The following is an 18,517-nucleotide window of genomic DNA, read 5'->3' on the forward strand; positions in this document are numbered from 1 at the left end:
CCTCAGTTTCAGTTTTCGAAGTAACTCTTAACGCACGCTTCTTAACTTTCTCAAGTTTCCGCTAGTCCGAAGATTTAGAATAAAAACACAACGTGATAATACTTCAGGTGCAGCAAGGATAGATTACAGTAAAAAACAAACGCCCTCTAAGCAAATCTCGAGAAATTTTCGGTCTCGCTTCGTGAGATCCGAAAAGTCGCGGACTATCTTACTTACTTACTAACGGACCAAAAACAAACAAACCAACCAACCAACCAAAACAAAGTACAACAAAACTAGAAGACAGGCACTGACAAATTAAACTAACTAACTAACAAGTTAAACTAACAGGTTTTTTATTATTATTCTTTTTTTTTTTTGGAAAATGGAGGAATACCCTGAACATCAGTTCTAACAATATGAAAACGTCCAATACGGTATTCTTAAAAAAGATACCAACACAAAGTCAAAAAGTTAAGTAACAACATTGAAAATCTTAACCACGCTGGGAGTTTTCTGTTAGTGCGCTAGAGAGAAATAGTGTACACCAAATGTGTCCTTTTTCCTTGATCTCACAGGGAATTGATACATTCCCTGAAATACAGTGATACAGTAAAATTCCGCGTTTAAAAACCTAGCAGGTAACGAACCTACGGCCTGCATGAAACATGCCATTTAGACACCCATTTTTATATATATATATAACAAAATAATAAATTTAAAAAACAACAACAACAAAAGAAAGCAAACAAACAATTCAGTCTGAAATTCGGGAAAAGCTTCTTATTATGTTTGGTAGGCAAGAAATAATACTGCTGTCTATTGGTACAGTGTTAGTTCTGTTGCGGTGTTCTTGATTGGAAGTTTAAACGTGTAGTCGGACAAAACCTACGAACATCAGGCTCATTTTTTTGAAGACATTAAACCTGTCTTGAACCTGATATTTCCAGTGTGCAGACACCAGTCTCCCGAAATACAACTCAATATTTACCGCTTTTTTAGTTTAAATTCACTATTTCGTAATGTCCGATGAATCTAGTGTATTTGAGAACCTAAACAGGCTTATTTCTTCTTGCATCAAATATTTAAGAACGTATTTAGCCTGACCTGGAAAATCATGTTGTAGGTAATTATAGTGTACAAGGGATCGTACAGCATTACTTCAAGGAAGATTGCCAAGTTGACACGTCCCAAAAATTGTCATCTAACAAGAAGCTTATTTTAACTTAGCAAAAACGTGCAACACAAAATATGTCGGAGAGTAACTGTACAAGAGAAAAGTAAACATCGCAAGTATACTCACAACATGGTCAGCATTTAACAAAAATTCAAAACTACCGTGGAGTCATTCTGTTTACAACCCGGGCCCATGATCCACTTGGATGTGGCAAGGGTTTAGGTATTCTGTGGTTTTACGACGAAATCTTCAACTTATACCAAGCAGCCACACGCAAAAGGCTGACCATGTATTGGAAGTAGCACAAAACTTTAAAACCTTTTCCTTAAAGCTTCAAATTGAGGCGACATGTATATGGGGTGACAACTGGCACTTTGCTGGTAGAAGGCGTGACTCAAGTTGGTCGTCAAAGGCTGGCTCAATTCACGCTTTTGATGTGAGACTGTTTGCAGCTCCCGCAAACCTTCCTATACATGGCCAGCCATCTGTAGCTGATTAGTTTAAGGATGTCACGCAGAACTCAAGGTGTGGCGTGATCAAGATTCTAAAATTACTGATTAATTATACTGAAATGGCCATCCTCGAGTTCCTCTAAGGAGGACTAAAATATTTTTCACTTTAAACCACCAACAGTCCAAGGAGGCCGTCTAAGAATGTGAACCACAAGACTCTTAACTGACAAAGCTATAATACCGATAACCTTGGAATGGCTATCACAAGAACATGAAAATTATTAATGACGTTTAACTTTCATCCGTTAAAAATTGATGTCGAAAATATCACGTCAAGAAACGTTAAATATTAATTCCTACTGGGGCTAAACATGTCCTTTGCGCATTTCGAAATGACCGGTCTAAAAATACAATAGCATAACATTTCTAGGATGCCACATTTTCCCACCCCTCCCGGGTGATTTTCTACTCTATACCCTATTTGGAGCCCAGGCCTCAGTTGCTCGAAGGCTGGATAACGCCATCCACCGGATAAATCGCTATCCAGTGGATAAGTGTTAACAAAACAAACCACGCTATCCACTGGATAAAGATTTATACGGTGGATAACGTTGCCGACCTTTCGAACAATCCGGGCAAGTTTTTCTGCTCTGGGTATCATTTCCTCTGGCCTAGGCTCCCTGTACTACACCTTAGGTATCCTGTATTCTAGAGGTACAAGCGTTTCTTTATCGTACCCGTTTTGAACGGAGCAATTACTTTTTTGGAATCCACAGAAACTTTGCATACGAACGTGTTAACTTAAGTGTCCAGCGTAACCCCTTCCCTGCCCCGTCTTTTTGTTTACATCGCAAGGATATAGTTAACTTGTGAACCCCAAGGAGTACCCCTGAGATTGACAGCCGGTGCCCCTATTAAGTGAATTCCATATACATTGTTACTTCATACACAGAGTTCTTCATGTCCTTTCATTTACAGGCATCTTTAGCGAAAACGTTGCTATTTTACGGCCATTTCTCAGTAACGGACAGCCAAGTCTAAAAGAGCGCAATTATTACAAGAAAAAAACTGCATGATTCTTGCTTCTCAGAGTTCGTCATGGTCCACAAATGGTTTGCTATCGTCAAAGTTCACTTCATCCCGGCTGTGATTGTAGTACAAACCCGACGGCTGCTTCTTACCCATAGCGTTCTTGACCCGTGTTCGAAGAGACGGCCTTAAAGAATTCCCATCCACTGCAAACTGGAAGGTTTCATCGCGTTCGTGGCAGTAACGGTACAACACGATACCCACAATGATAGCAATGATGACTACTAAAATTACCACGATAGCCACTATCGTTCCTGTTGAGATGGATTTCTTTTGAGCTAATGGCTGTGCAGAGGTTACTGTTCGGAGTAAAGTTTTAAAAAAATGGAAAGTGAGTTTTGTTAATGCAAACTGAATTCAAATCGTGCTTTTGCAAGCTTGTTTAGGGATTACATTTCGAATAAAAGACCTCGCCAAAAATACAATCGGGATACTTCCCCCCTCTCCCTTACTTCATACTACCTTACCAAAAGTTATACTCCCTACTCTTACTTAGGTGTCCTACCCTACCTTACTCCTTTGCTGGCTACCCCTATCCCATCCAAGTGTAGTTAACTACTACATTCTACCCACCCTTTCCTACCTTACCTCCACTTCCCTGCTACCCTACTCCCTCCATCCCTACTTTGTCAACTGCTCCCTTCCTTATCCTAACCTACCCACCCTACCCTATCCCAACTTATCACGCACTCCCAACCCTACACCACCCTGTTCTACCCTACACTACTCTACTGTTCCCCCTCTCCTCCCCTGCCTTATACTTTCCTACTGCCCTTCTCTCCATTCCTACCCTACCCTTCTCTATCACACCCTAACATACCCTGCCTTTCCCTACCCATTCAACCCCTCCCTTCCCTACCCTAACCTACCTTACCCTACGCTAATCTACCTGCACTACCCTACCCTGCACTACCCTGCTCCACTCGTCCCTTCCTCACCATAGGCTACTCTACTTTACCTTACTTTACCCTATCCGACCCTATTCTACCCTACCCATTTTCCACCCACCTTACCTAATCATGCCATACCCTACCCAAGGCACCTCTACTTTACCCTGCCCTACCCTACTCTTCCCTAGTTTATTATACCCTGATCTTCCCTTCACTGTCCTACCCTTCGCTATCCTTCACTGTCATACATGCTCTGCCTTACCCTATTCCATCCTTTGCTTTCCTACCCATTCTTACCTCACCTAAGCCTTCTTGGTATTGCAGCCCCACCCGTTACCATCTTACCCTGTTCCGGATCAATGCCATCCACACGAAGTACTGCCGACTTCCTGTCCTCGCCATATTTATTCTTATAAACGCATGTGTACTTTCCAGCGTCCGCGACTGTAACCACAAACAACTGAAGGGAACCGCTCTGAGCGTTAATGGTTACTCTCTTGGATGGCTTAATAGTCTCGGAATCCTTAAGCCATGTCAGCTCAGGCTCTGGAGCGCCCAAACCAAGACAGAAGAAAGTCACATTTGCTCCAGAGAGGACAGAAATGTCCTTCGGAGGACTGGAGATAATCGGCGGACCTAGACAAAACAACGCATATTGCTGGTTTCACTGTTATGCCATCAAGAATAAACATGGCAACCAATAAATAAATAAAGTCAAGTAACTGAGATACGATAGAGGATTGATTTATATATACTACCTTGCCTAGATTTACATCTGTGTGGTGTTTTGGCAACTACGTTATTCGGAAAAATATTATACATCCAAATTTAAAGAGCTTTGTTTGGAGACACCATCTTGGTGTGTCTCGGAGGTGCACCAATATGGCGGCCGTGAAGTAACAGAAATATCTGCCATTTAGTTTTTATTATTATTATTATTTTGAAATATGACAGTCTCGCGCGATAACCAGCAATTACAATCGTTATTCATTGCACAATCTCTGGTCTTAGAACGTACAAATAATATAATAGGTTACGATCCAAATAGCAATCCTGGGCTACAGGACAAACCTCTAAATTTGATCCTTTTCGGGGTTGAGGGAAAGATAATTTTGACCTAAACCCTCGGGGCCATGTTAGAATATTCGGCTACATACAAAGTGGACTATTCTGTATCTCGTGTCTTTTTGTAGAGCGCGGTCGCATAGCTACAGGGGTATGTTGTCTTATGCAAAGCCTTACGCGTGTGCGCATGTCTGTAAGGGGTGTCCGCTGCCCATCGCGATTGCGAAAAATACGTATGCAGTAAATACCGACGGATAAGCCGCACTCGCAAATAAGCCACACCACGAGTTTGGCAACTCAAATTTCAGAAAAAGTTTTAGGGAAGAAATCAAAATAATTCACGAGTGGAGTCTTAAGAATGATTCTATACATGTAGATTTCTTGACTTACTGAATGTAAACCGGCGTGGTGAAAGTAAAAAAATAAGATCTGAAGTAGCCGAGAGAGTGTTTGAAGAACATCAGGTGAAATCGATCAATAAAAAGTATTTTTGAACCGGCAAAATAAGCTAAATGATTGAAAATTGCATACAAATTATTGCTTCGCCCAACGTCTTGGTTCTGGTCAATGCGAAAATTGTATAATGTAGAGAAGGTAACGCCTAATGTATATACTGAGGATAAACAAACTAAAACAAAGTAAATAAATATAACGAAACTTGCCAGTTAAGAGCACAGTTGCCAGCCACACACGAATGCTGCCACGATTCCATGCAATACAAGAGTACACAGCAACGTCTTCTTTGGTAACTTGCCGTATTTGTAATTGGCTCGCAGTGTAACCTCTGCTCGAGGCTGAGTATGTTGTGACAGTATTTTTAGTGCCATTCGTTACCAGTTCCCCGTCTTTCTTCCAAGCTATTTGAGGTCTGGGGACCCCTGTTACGTTGCAATGGAGAGTAACCTGGTCTCCCTCAGTTGCAACAGTGTCCCAGGGGTAGTCTTTGAATTCAACAGTCACTAGAGAGGAAAAAAATTATAAATAAAAGAACAGGTGAAAGTTTGTTTACCGCAACAAACAACATTTGTTTGCTGTACAGTTCGACATAGAGAAGCCATTTAAACACCTGTCAATCAAATGCAAGAGACACGCTGACATCATTCTTTGTACTGACTGGTTGTAAAGCAATTGAAACATTTTGAAATTAACGCGTATTTCGTGCAATGTTTACGTATTTATCAATGAAGAGAGTTTAGCCTTTGAAAACGCAAATGGAACAAAAAGAAGCCAGATTGTGAGTTAGAGAATCTGGCTCTAAATCACCCACGCAACGAGAAAAATCTTTCCATGTTAATAAAATTAAGCAACCAATTTATCACTTTTACTGTACTCGAGGGTACCACGTTAAAATCAAAGGGTATTTTACATTATAAAAAGTTTTCAGTGCAAAACGATATATATTATTAGTTTCTTAATTGTCAAGACTTATGACATATTTTAGCTTTCGAGTAACGTTTAAATAGCAAGAAATATTTCTTAACTGAAAGGAAAAAAGCGACCGTTTATGAGCAGTAATTCCAACACTCACATCCGACGATAAGAGACGCATTTGCGCGGGCCTCCCCAAGTTCGTTGATCAGGGAACATTCATAAAGCCCTACGTCCTCAAATTGAACGTTTTTAACCTTCATCATATAACTGCTGTCTATGAACTCGTATCTCGCAGAGCGAGTGAGATTCTTCCCTTTGAATTTCCACGTGATATTACTTGGAGGGTAACACGACACGATACAGCTTAAATTCGCATCGCCATCCCTGCTGACATCTGCAGACAGGACGCCGAGAATACGCGGTGCCTCTGTGTAGAAAGACAAAAACACGAGAAAACCATCAGTTGAGAAAAGTGAGTAAACTTGCTTTTTCTATTCGTGCACTAAATTCTCCTTCGTTGAGGAAATGTTCAAGATTCCACCCCAAACAGTCCTTCCTGATGACGTAACCAGTCTCTCTGTCCCTTATTGGTCGGTGCTCGTCTTTGACTTTTCCCGCGCAAATAACAACCAATCAAAAACATTTCTGTTGACCTGTATCATCAGTGTGAAATCCACCGTAGCAAAAAAGATGGCGGCTTTACATTCTACCACAACGCCTTTTGAACCTAACACAGACTTTATGGCAAAATGAAAGCCAAATTTTTATAATATTTGTTCCTGTACAAAGGACATTGTGCAGCCGAAGTTTGAAGATTTTACAACTTTTCTGTACGTTTTTATATAGTGGTTACAGTTTTCTTGCGCTAAGAGCTATGGGTATATGTACTAGTCACCACCTTTTTTCCCATGGGGGATTTTCCCGTTGCCTGCAAGAGAGGAATCAAGCACCGACCCTACTCTCAAACTAAATTGACCTACAGACTTAACGTTTTTATTTTTTTCGACTGTTTTCCTACTCATTCAACGATAAAACACTACAATTGAAAAACCAACGTACTGCTTAAATGCAACAAAAATGACACTGGGCGCTTTCCCTGAGGAAAAAAAAAAACTGGTAAAAACTTTTCGTCAAATGGAGTAGCGCAGTTTTCAACAAACAAAATGAGAGTGTACCATTTGACAACATTTCAAAACCTCCCAAAGAAACAGTGACTGTTCCATTTCATTTGCAAATGGAACGACCGCGTATTTCATCAAGGGGCATGGGAATAGCGCGAAAGAGCGAATGATAATTTTAGTGATTTTCTAATCACTACATTCTTTTCTAATGGTATTCCATTTATTCCGAAAAATGCTCAGTGAAAAGGCCGGTTTCATTTGGTTTTCCTTTTGGTTATTTTGTATGTGCATATGTTTATTTGTTCGTGTCCCTTGGCTAAACATGTGAGATATCTTTTCTTCTAACTGGTTGCCTGGCATTTTTACACTTACGTTATTTCGGGTAGCCAGCACTAATAATATTTTAATAAATTATTTCTAGCTCTGGGGTGAAATAAAAGTTGTTGTTGTTGTTGTCGTTATGTAAAAACGGTTTTTCTATAAAAACGGAAAGCACACACGGTCAAAATTCAGTCTAAAACAACATGTTACCTTTGACGATAACTTCCGATCTGTTGCTAGTGATGTTTCCGGCGCTATTGACTAAAGTACAGGTATAATTGCCACTGTCTTCTCTCGTGGCGGATTTTATCAACAGCTGACCAACGTTCGAAACGATTCGACTATTGGCTATATCCTCTGCAAGGAGAGGCTTCCCATCTTTTCGCCAGTCTTGCACGGTGGGAAAAATCCGAGGAGGCTTGGAGCGACACTGCTGGGTGATCACGTCTTGCGCGTTGACTGTCTTTTTAGTCGGCGTTCGATCGAATTCTGGAGGCTTGGAAGCCACGGCTGAAAAAGGAGAAATGTAAAACACTCCACTATTCAACAAGTCAAACACCTCACTTATATAACGCTAAGCTGGGAAATGTCACATTCAACGTCGTTCATGAATTTGTTCCGCCGTAGCAAGGCAAGTTACACAAAGCGTAGCTCGGTGTAACACTACCAAGCAACGTATAAAAAGAATATTCATCACGCTGTGTCGCCGCAATCGTTGCGATCGTTGCGAAAAGACGATCGTTACGTGACACGTTGATAACAGCAATGTTTTGCTTCGTGCAACTCGTGTCGCGGGAAAGCTTTGTCATGCATGTGACCGTATAACCCAGAAAAAAAAATAGGCAAATGGATACCAAAGAATGTAATTCCTGGCGATTGAGGGTCGAATTAGTCAAAAATCAATGATCTAACGGCACGATGGAGAAGCTGACAGGGCATCACAGGATGCCCAGGGACCATTTGAGGTTTTGCCGGGAGATTTACCTCTGCATTCTTTACCATCGCCAGCGGTACCATCTGGGCACTGTAAACAGACGGACCTCTGTTGACCGTTCTCATTCCAAACTTCATTAAAAATGTCTAGATCCACACATGTGACTCTATTGAACAAATCGCATTCCTGAAAATAGACAGAGTGAAAATTAGAACAATGCAAAGGAATCAATCCCGAAATATTGGCTTCTTTGTTTTCGTTGTTGTTATTATTATTATTTATAGTGGCGCTAACTTAAATTGAAAAGAATCTAATATTGATTTTTCAGAAATAGTAAAAAAATTAAATCTAGACAAGTCACATTCACGTCTTGTAGTTCTAGTTAGCATATTTAATCAAATACGTTTTATTTATGTTACATGCGTCTGTTATACTTTAGCTTGAAATCTTTGACTCATTAGTCTTTGTTAAAGTGCCTATGAAGTAAAAAATAATTGCTGCTGATTTGAAAGACTTTTCAAAGTAAAGCAGAGTGGCGTTTTCCTGTTTGGAATATCTTTTTTCGTTTTAGAGATATTCACGTTTTCGTATTAAAAGTGATGACGTCATAGGTGGTTCCACTAAAACAGTTCAACACTCAATCAAGAATATCTCTAGAAATATTAGAGCAGTGTTCTTTGAACTTGACACCAGAAATGTACATCACAAAAGAAACAAAATGACACCCGTCGTGCCGTCGCCATGGCAACAGTTACGCTGCTGGTCCTGTTCTAATTAAAACTAACACTACCAGATTTCATCTTTAACAAGGATCATCCACTCTCAATAATATAATGAGAAGAGTTAAGACAATATGGGAATCATGTGTGTTCCGAGCAAGACCTTCTGTCCCTTTTCGAAGGGTTGCAAATTGGCATATTTGGTTTTTCACAGAAAGAGACTGGAGTCAAAAGTGTTGCCATGGCAACAACACAGAAGGTGTCATTCTGTTTCTTTTGTAGTGCACATTTGTGGTGCCAAGTTTGAAGAACACTGCTCCAATATTTCTAGAGATATTCTTGATTCAGTGTTTAACTGTTCAAGTGGAACCATCTATGACGTCATCACTTTGTCATTTGCATAATACAAAAACGTAAATATCTCTAGAACGAAAAAAGATATTCCAAAAAGGGAAACGCCATTCTTCTTTACTTTGAAAAGCCTTTCAAATAAGCAGCAATTATTTTTTACTTCATAGGCACTTTAAGGCGTGAACCCACTTAGACTGTCTTAGCTAAAAATGTCCAAAATTGTAGATTAGTATGTCTCTTAAATAGATAAAATAAAATAAATAAAATAAAGTAACATATGATGCTTGTGGTATAAGTAATGGTCATGATAGTGGTAGCCAGTTCTACAACATGAAATTCCTTTAGGAAATAGTGTTCCGTACACTATGATCAGATGGGTACGATGTACCATTTATTTTGGTTTGGACAGATAGTCCGTCAACGTTGAAACCGATCCTACATGGGGGTAGGGAGGTGGGTACTCCCAAAAGTTTTTGGTGGCGGTGTGAGGCCCGAACCTTGAAATTCAGACCTAACTTATATGACAACAGCTAACCAGAGTTGGCTTCCATGAGCGTACGCATTTAAAAATGCTACAAATTTGCCAATGTTGAAGCGGAGAAAAAAAATAGTTACTTGTAAACAAAACACCCAATGCCAAGACAGAGTGACAAAAATACTCTATTTCAGACCAAATGAACAACATCTGTGTCCTTTTTCAGACCAACATCGCTTAAAAACCATACCCATTTGGGAACACACAAACCTATATATCCCATATAAGGAACAAACCCTGCTCCCCCCTCCCCCCCCCCCCCTGGAGCAAACAGCTTCCTCCAAGGAATGCATTTCATGAATATTAATATTCAGGTCAAAGTTGCTACCTGCAAATCTTTGCACGATCCACTATTCACTCTCCTGCAATAGTTATTGCTGACTTCCTCCACAGTAGTGTTATCACAGACAACACCCGCATCCTCCCTGTGTAACGGGTCACAGTTACCCAGTCCCCAGCCGACTTGACGACATTGCGTCAGAGAGGTCTCGTAACCAAAACAGTTAACATTATCCATCCAGATAATGCCATTTCCTACAATTAAGCAAAAAATACTCTTAGGTCTTGTCTTAATATATTAAGGTCATTCCCCAGTATTGCATTGCGCATCCCTACTGCGCATAATTTCACGCGTGATTAGCGCGCGCGCATTAAAAAATGGCGGGTTTTTCTTCGCGGCTGGACCCCGCCATAGAGGTAAATCGTCATTTTATCGAAAACGAGTACGGTGACCTATCATTTCTTTCTGTTGTGTTGAATTGAGTAATAAATTTCTCTATGTAAAATAAATATGGGCCAATTCTCAGTGTTGAGCAAGAAAAATCGTCGGAAACGTGAATTTAGCAAGCAATCGTGAGTATAATCATGGTCCTATTGTAAGGATTTATATGGTATAAACAAGGTACTGTTGTTCCTAAACGAACATGGGGACCCCTCATTTTTATTTCCAAATTTAAGTTCCTGCAACATAAACAGTCAATAGGCAAAGTTTGACAAAAATCTCAGTGCAGGTTCTATTTCAGTGCAATGACCTTAAGGCTTTATCGCGTGTGGTCCACACTGAGAAGCCAAGATACCATCGAAAACAGTCTTTGTTCACACGTTTTCTTTTCAAACGCTAAACAAGAAAGTGAGAGAAACAGCAAACAGCGAGTCAAGCGAGAGTGGAGCACGTCCGTATGGGGGTAGGGGCGGTGCGGGGGACAGGAAGATGGGACAATCACGATAAAAGGAGCTTCCTCTTTGCGTTCGCGATCAGTTCTCTCGCGATTGTCTTCTCGCGTACGATTATAGAAAAGATATGAGGCAACAGAGGGCATCAAACTCTCTATGCATACTTTTGAAAACGCAGTGTTCGAAAGTGGAGCCCTGTTATACTTAGGCAGAAAATAAGCGAAAGCGAATTCGGACGAAAAAGCCTCAGCGAAAACGTATTAGCTTATATGGGGCCTCAGTAGACATTCAAAGAAAACCTATATTGATGTTAATCCGCCAAAAAGAAGTCGCAACGTCAACAGAGTTCCTTTTTGTTGTGTCAGGAAAGCAGACATACCTCTTATCTCTATAATTTACTTTTTCAAGGTCATAGAATGAATGTCTCTTCAATCCTCTTATTTTTGTTATTCTGCGATAGCTCGTGACGTATCTGCATACGCATTTGATAAGCGATGTCAAGAGGTGAAGTCTGCCTAGGTTTGATAAATTCCTTACTCGCATTCCTAGACTAGACGTAAAGCAGATATCAAGAAGATTTTAAAGCACTACAAAGGTCACGAGGAGAAGAAAATTCTCAGGCTGCATGACTTTTCTCGACTCCAATTTGCTGTGTAGAATATTTTAAGGTAACAACTCATCTCATTTAAGTTCTTCTTTTCTTTCCTTTTCCTTTTGGCATTCAATAAACATGGCCTGACAAATTAGACTGTCAAGCATGCAAACATTGGGTGTTCTAAAACCAGGTAAACTGTCGAAAGCCAGCCCCACGGGTAATCCAGTATCAAAAAGCTCCCACATCTTCACCGTCGCTCCCACGTCGTCACCGTCGCTCCCACATCGTCACCGTCGCTTCCACGTCGTCACCGTCGCTGCCACGTCATCATCGTCGCTGCCACGTCGTCAACGTCGCTCCCATATCGTCACCGTTGCTCCCACGTCGTCACCGTCGCTCCCGCATCGTCATCGTCGTTCTTGCCGTCGTTGTCGTTGTCGGCATCGTCGCCGTTGCCGTCGTCACCGCGTCGTAGTCGTCGTCATCGTTGCCGTCATCGTCCTCATCATCATCGTCATCGTTATCGTCATCGTCATCGTCATCATCACCATCATTTCTCTTCGCCTAATAGACGTAACCCTCGTGCAACGTGGATTACAAGAGCAAAATAGCAGTATTTATTCAAAATAGCAGTATTTATTCAAAATAGCAGCATTTATTCAGAAAGACTCACCTTTCCCAAATTTCGAGTGTTTAGGGGCTTCTCTAGCTCTTCCAAAGCCAAGTTCTTTGCAAACAATTGACGCTTCCTTCAGGTCCCAGCCGTCGTCGCAAACAGTTCCCCACTGGCCGCCGTAAAATACTTCAACTCGCCCTTCCTGTTTACTTTTTCCATCCACTAGACGAACCAACGGTTTCGTTGGCTTGGGCGGAAACAGCGCGGACACGGGCTGCATGTCAACCCCACAATCCTTTACGCATTTTAGTCCCACTGAAAACAAAAGAAAATTTGCGTGACGGGCTCGTTAGCGTGACGAATTTGTGTGACTGGGCAACCAACAAGTTTTTCTTTTCCAGTTTGGTCGCGAACCGACCAAAACTGCTTGCTGCCAACATGTAGAGAACTTTGCTCTATATATAGAGAGGAGGTTTAGCGTATCGAAATTTCCGGATTTCTCTGTTTCAAGACAGATTTAGCCTTCTCGGAAAAATATTTCATGGCTTGTTTAGGCACGTACATGAACCATTACGCTAGTAAAACGTATGCTTAAAGGTTATGAAACATGCTGTCCTGGTAGTACTTACTCAAGAAGAGTCCTTCGCGACAAGACTTGCACAAATTGTGCTTTTCGCCGTTGAAGCACGTTTGGCACTGAATATCACAACGCTCGCACATCCTGTTATTGGTGTTGCCAAATTTACCCAACGGGCATTCTTGTACGCAAATTGCAAACTCTAGAAAGTATGGCGGCTTGCAGCTCGCGCAACGGTCTGGCTTCCCAAAGCAAGTCTTGCAAGTGTCATGACAACGCTTGCACGTGTTCTTGTCGTCATAGAAACCGTCCCCACAATCGGAGACGCACCTCGTGGAAAGATCGGGACCCGAGCACTTGACGCCGGCATCTTCGCTGTGACCACAATTATTGTTCCCGAAACCGCCTGAAAACAGTAAGCAAAATTGAGGTGGGTTACTTTAGTTTAAAGACGTTAAAAATGTGTTGGTAATGTCAAGAGCCCATGGGCTCCTGGTAGTGTAAAAAGGAGTTAAAGGCTTCCGTGACAATTAGTTTGGTCACACTTAAAACGTGTGTGACAATTATTGTGCCTAAACCACTCGCTGTCACGCACAAACAGCAAACGAATGTTTGCCGTTCGCGCGAAAACTAGCGTGAATTCTACATCGAATGAAAAATTGCTAAGCTAGCAGATAGGGCTTTCCAATTGTTTGCTCCCACAAAACAATTACACCAACTAAGAAAAGTTACCAAAGTTACAGCCGAATGTTTGGAGGAGTGGCGGGAGCCAGAAAAAAGTTCTCAATGCAAATGCTTTTCAGCACGACCTTTCCTTTACTTTAGGTAAACGTCAAAAGACTCTCTAAAGAGTATGGCTCAATTAAGTTCCCAAGGCGTTCTCCTCCCAATCTCTGAGGAAAAAGGCCTGGAAACCAGGTTGGGTACAGCTCTTTGGCAACCGTACAGGTTTCTTTCGAGCCTGAACAAAACTTATTCCTGTCTTTATTTAGTTCACCCTACCGTGATGGAAGCGACAGTCTTGAAGTCTTCGCTCGTTTCCAGTGCACTGGGTATCGTCCATCCAAATCTGTCCAGTCCCCTGGCCATATCTCGCGGACGAGTACGCGGCCACAGCTTTTCCCAGCTTCAGGTGCCGACAAATAACCGTCGCTTCGTTTATATCGAAGCTGTCATCGCAGACAGTCCCCCACTCGCCATTGTACAGGAGTTCCACGCGTCCTTCGGTCAAGGAATTGAACCCCACGAGTTTGATGTCAGAAACACCGCTGACAATCTTGTTGGCCTCACGAGAGCAGTTAACGACGCAAGAATTCTTGAGAAGATGTTTGCCTTTGGGACATTCCGTACAGTGGTTCGGCTTGTTGACGCAGTCCGAGCAGTCTTTCGAGCAATCTAGGCATCGAGTCGTTGTAGGATCTCCAAACTGACACTTTTTGCAGTCAGTCACACAAGAGCTCATATTCCCGGTTTTGTTCAAAAACTTGCCCATGTCGCAGACCGTGCAGTTTTCTGGCGATCCGTAGCATTCCTTGCAGTTCGGACTACACTGCTTACAGCTTCCGTCAACAGAGCTTATAAAGTACCCGAATGAACATTTGGACAAGCAATCACGTGACCTGTCAGGGCCCTTGCAGACCACGCCCGCGTCTTCGGTATGGTCACAATTTTCTCGGCCCCAGCCAATATGCCGACAAGCAATCAGCGATGTTTCATTCCCTAAAAGAGGAATTAATTAAAGCATCTTATAACGCGTTCACACCACGTCAAAATACGTTCAGTCTGAGCACGAATAAAACATTTCTCACTGCCAAAATTGTTTACATAAGGGCATGAATCTATTGTGCGAATCTTGATCGAGACTGGTTTATTCTTGTATGAATAAGACTACCTCACGAGGTAGTTTTCATATCTAAGGCCTCGTTCGCGGTACGCCGCATAAATGTGAAAATGCAACTTTGTTTCTAAGGTTTGGCCTACCGTCCACACTAATCCGTCACAAAAACGGAGCTTACTGCGCCTTCCAATAACATGCGGACTCTAAAATTCAAAGCTCAACCGACAGACGCGTTTTTCGCTACCGTCAATCAAATGTTCGGCGGCTCCTCCCAGCTTCCGACCATGTGAACTGTGCTCAACGATTTGATTTGATTACCGCACGCTCGGCAGTACTCGGAAGCTGGGAGGGGCCGCCGAACATTTGATTGACGGTAGCGAAAAACGCATTTGTCAGTTGAGCTTTGAATTTTAGAGTCCGCATTGAAAGGCGCAGTGATTAAATTAAGTCAAAGAAAACGTTAAGCATTGTTTGAACAGTCAAACTGTGGATCAGCTAGAACTGTTTACAATAATTAGCTATTACGGCCGTCACGTTACATATTTAACTAATATGGAAAGGGTCTGAAACCAGATTACTAAACAAACACATCTCGCAGGTCTGGAAAACACCACAGTATCGTAAATCAAGATTGAAGTTAGCGAAATACCGCATGAAAAATTGCCCAATACCACAAAACCGCATAACATACTGCTCCCCTCCTGATGTCAGATGGATTAGTGTCCAATCCAGGGGGGAGTAGCAATAGTCCTAACCCCTTCAAGAACGGAAACCCGAAAGAGCTTTCTCCAGCAGTTTGCGACCAAAAGACATTCCGTCTACGACTTACCGAAGCATTGGACTTCATCCAACCAAATCTTGTTTCTTCCTGATCCAAACCCTGCCCTAATGACTGCGCGCGATGCATTTCCCATGCTCAGCATGTTGCAGACGACGTTGGCATCAAGTAGGTCCCAGCCATCGTCAAAGACTGTGCCATATTCTCCGTTATGAAGAACCTACAACAAAAACGTCGAGTTGTTATGGAAAGTTCTTTTGAATGGTGCAGTAGTAGTAAAATGAGACAAACAGATTTTGAGAGGAGCAATCCCCCACCCTACCCCCGTAAGGGAGGGCCATCCTATTGTTCCTGCCACAAAAATCAAAGCAAGGACTTGCGCTACCTTCGAAATTTTACGCTATTGCAAAGCGTCCATATTTTATAGAAATGTTTTCTTTACAATAGGCCCACTTATCGCACAATTGAGTGTCGCGCCTTACAAAATAACCTTCACGAGGGGATAGGGAGGGGCCCTTTTTTTGTCAAGGCGTTTTGATCCGATGGTTTATGAAACAAACGAAAGCGCACTTGTGACTTTTGCGAAAAATGTTTTCTTTGAAAATGTCGTGGTTAGTCGCTAAGACCCACCTTCGTATTTCTCCCAGAGGTCTGGATTTCTTGGTGCTAACCTAAAGGACCGCGGCCTCTGATAATAGGGACTTTAAGAAACCAGGACGCGACGCCGAGGTCAACGTCGATTAAAAAATGCTTTAATTTTTATTTTACCTGCGAATCTCGCGATACTCTCAAGTCATTTTCCTTTGTTTCTTACCGTCAAAACTATCACGAAACTGATTCTGGGACAGGGCGAAACATTTGAAATAAAACTAAAAAAATTAGCCGTCGTGGTTCACTTTCTCTGGACAAGGCAGAATTTGATTATTTCACGTTGTTGTTTTGCAGAAGACGGCAAAGAAATGTACCAAGAATTATAACGCACGTGCACAGCCATTGTTCTGCTCATTAAACCTTTCGTTTAGCGACGTTCACGTTGCCGTGTCCGTCGTGGTTTCTTAAACTCCCTAATGACATTGACGGGAGCGCTATATGGAATCTTTACCGTAACTAAGAATCAAGTTCCCTTACCTCGACTCTGCTCTCGAATGGCGGTTTTTCATTAACAAGCCTCACCAGAGGCCTCGAGGAGGGTTTAAAACCACCGGGTACAATTTTCGACACAATCCTTCCCTTTCCTAAATAATGGCGGAGCACACGATATACAGTTGTCGGCCTTGACCTCGCAATCGGCACAGCGCGATTTGCAAGGTTTGCAAACCGTGTCCAGGTAATACCCAATGCCACAGTTTTTTACGCAAGTGTCATTTTTCTTAAAGAATCCTTCGGCGCACGTGAGACACTCATTTGCACTATCACGATACGTGCTGCACGTGAAATTGCACTGTTGGCACGAGCTCCCCTTCGGAAAGAAGCCACCGGGGCACTTCGCCTTGCACGTGCGCACGCCCGGTCCGGTACATCGAAGGTACAGTACAGTGTCTTTGCTATGCTGGCAGTTTGACTGACCCCAAGGACGATGGCGACAGTCCAGCAAGGATTTCTCGGCGCCAACGCAGAACATGTCATCCAGCCACATTTTGTCAGTTCCCTTGGGAATGCGACCTAATGAAGCGCTGGTGTCAGCTTTACCAAGATGCAACTCCCTACAGACAACGTTCGTCTCAGCAAAATCCCACCCATCATCGCATACAGTCACACCGTGAGACAGTTTCAAATATGGCGAGGTAGTTAATGTGAAGTTGCTAAAAGGCACAGCATATTTTCCAGCGGTGCAATTTACCATTTACCACACACGTCCTGCTAGCCTCGTCTTGCACAAGAGGAGGATTACAAATTGTGCACACGGGTTTCCCCGACTTGAACTCGCATGCGACACATTGGTTAGGGCAAGGTAAGCAAGAGAACTTACCTGGAAACTTGTACATCGAAATCCCACAATCTTCAACGCAGCGACCGTTTGTGATGTACATCTTCGGTCCACAATTGTCTGCACACTTGCCGTTCATAAGTGCCTTGGGTTTCTTGCATGAAGTACAGTTGCTGTTGTCAGAGCCATCAAAGCAGGTGACGCAAATGTCCGTGTTACACTTCCGCCACTCGCGAGCGGGGATGTAGCCATATTCGTCAGCCGCGCACTTCTCAACGCAAGCATCATTTTTTAAGAATTTGGGCGCCATGCATTTTGTGCAACGAGTACTTGTTCCCATACACTCAAAGCACTGTGAAGCACAGGTCTCGCAGACGTCCATGTCATTTTTAAACCATCCTAAATTTCAGTGTTTCACACACTGATTGGTTATCTGTTTCATCACGGGTCCCGCGCATACTACGCCGACGTCGTTACCATGGTAGCAAAGCGAGCTAAAACTTCGTTTTACCAAAGGGCAGTCATGAATTGAGTTTTCTCGACCGGTACAGTTAAGAATGTTGGTCCAAACGCGCCCGTAGCCTCGACCGTAAGCTGCTCTCTTGACAGCCTTGACAGCAGCGCCTAAGCCAAGCTCACGACAGACCACTGTGGCTTCGCGGAAATCAAATGTCTGGTCACATACGGTAACCCAGTCCCCAGAACGATACACTTCGACGCGGCCTTCAAGGGCGGTCGGCCGGTTTCCCGCCAAACGTAGGTGTCGCTTTTGAGCCACGCGGAGCGGAGAGCAGCTGACAACACACCGGGTTCCATTTAGGTACTGGTCGTCATGGCAACTTGTGCAAGCGGAAGGAGAAGTCCCATCAGCGCACCTGCGACATGCTGATCCAGGATCACAAGGTTTGCACTTCCGGTCAGTGGTATCCCCATAGAAACCGTCTCCACAGTAAGTTTGACAACTATTACCTTGAAAGGAAATGAAAAGCGGTTTTTAGGCACTGACAATC

The 18,517-nt window shown here is 42.7% G+C and overlaps 1 protein-coding gene and 1 pseudogene across 2 annotated transcripts in view; one reads left to right on the forward strand and one right to left on the reverse strand.

The window, feature by feature from the left end:
• The window catches only part of LOC110061934 (uncharacterized), a 154,556-nt gene that overhangs the window by 47,911 nt on the left and 88,128 nt on the right, over positions 1-18,517 (forward strand). The window lies entirely within an intron of this gene.
• On the reverse strand, positions 319-18,501 carry LOC149107750 (scavenger receptor cysteine-rich type 1 protein M130-like; annotated as a pseudogene). The gene is made up of 12 exons (XR_016209210.1): positions 16,709-18,501; positions 15,632-15,800; positions 13,968-14,684; positions 13,018-13,371; positions 12,446-12,703; positions 10,333-10,538; positions 8,450-8,585; positions 7,676-7,975; positions 6,181-6,450; positions 5,315-5,611; positions 3,933-4,223; positions 319-2,996 (listed from the first exon to the last, which is right to left on the reverse strand). The product of XR_016209210.1 is annotated as a scavenger receptor cysteine-rich type 1 protein M130-like (transcript).

This window comes from Orbicella faveolata, unplaced genomic scaffold, assembly GCF_042242905.1.
Source record: "Orbicella faveolata isolate gen_17 unplaced genomic scaffold, um_ofav_v1 contig_26, whole genome shotgun sequence".
In the NCBI taxonomy this organism is placed as follows: domain Eukaryota; kingdom Metazoa; phylum Cnidaria; class Anthozoa; order Scleractinia; family Merulinidae; genus Orbicella; species Orbicella faveolata.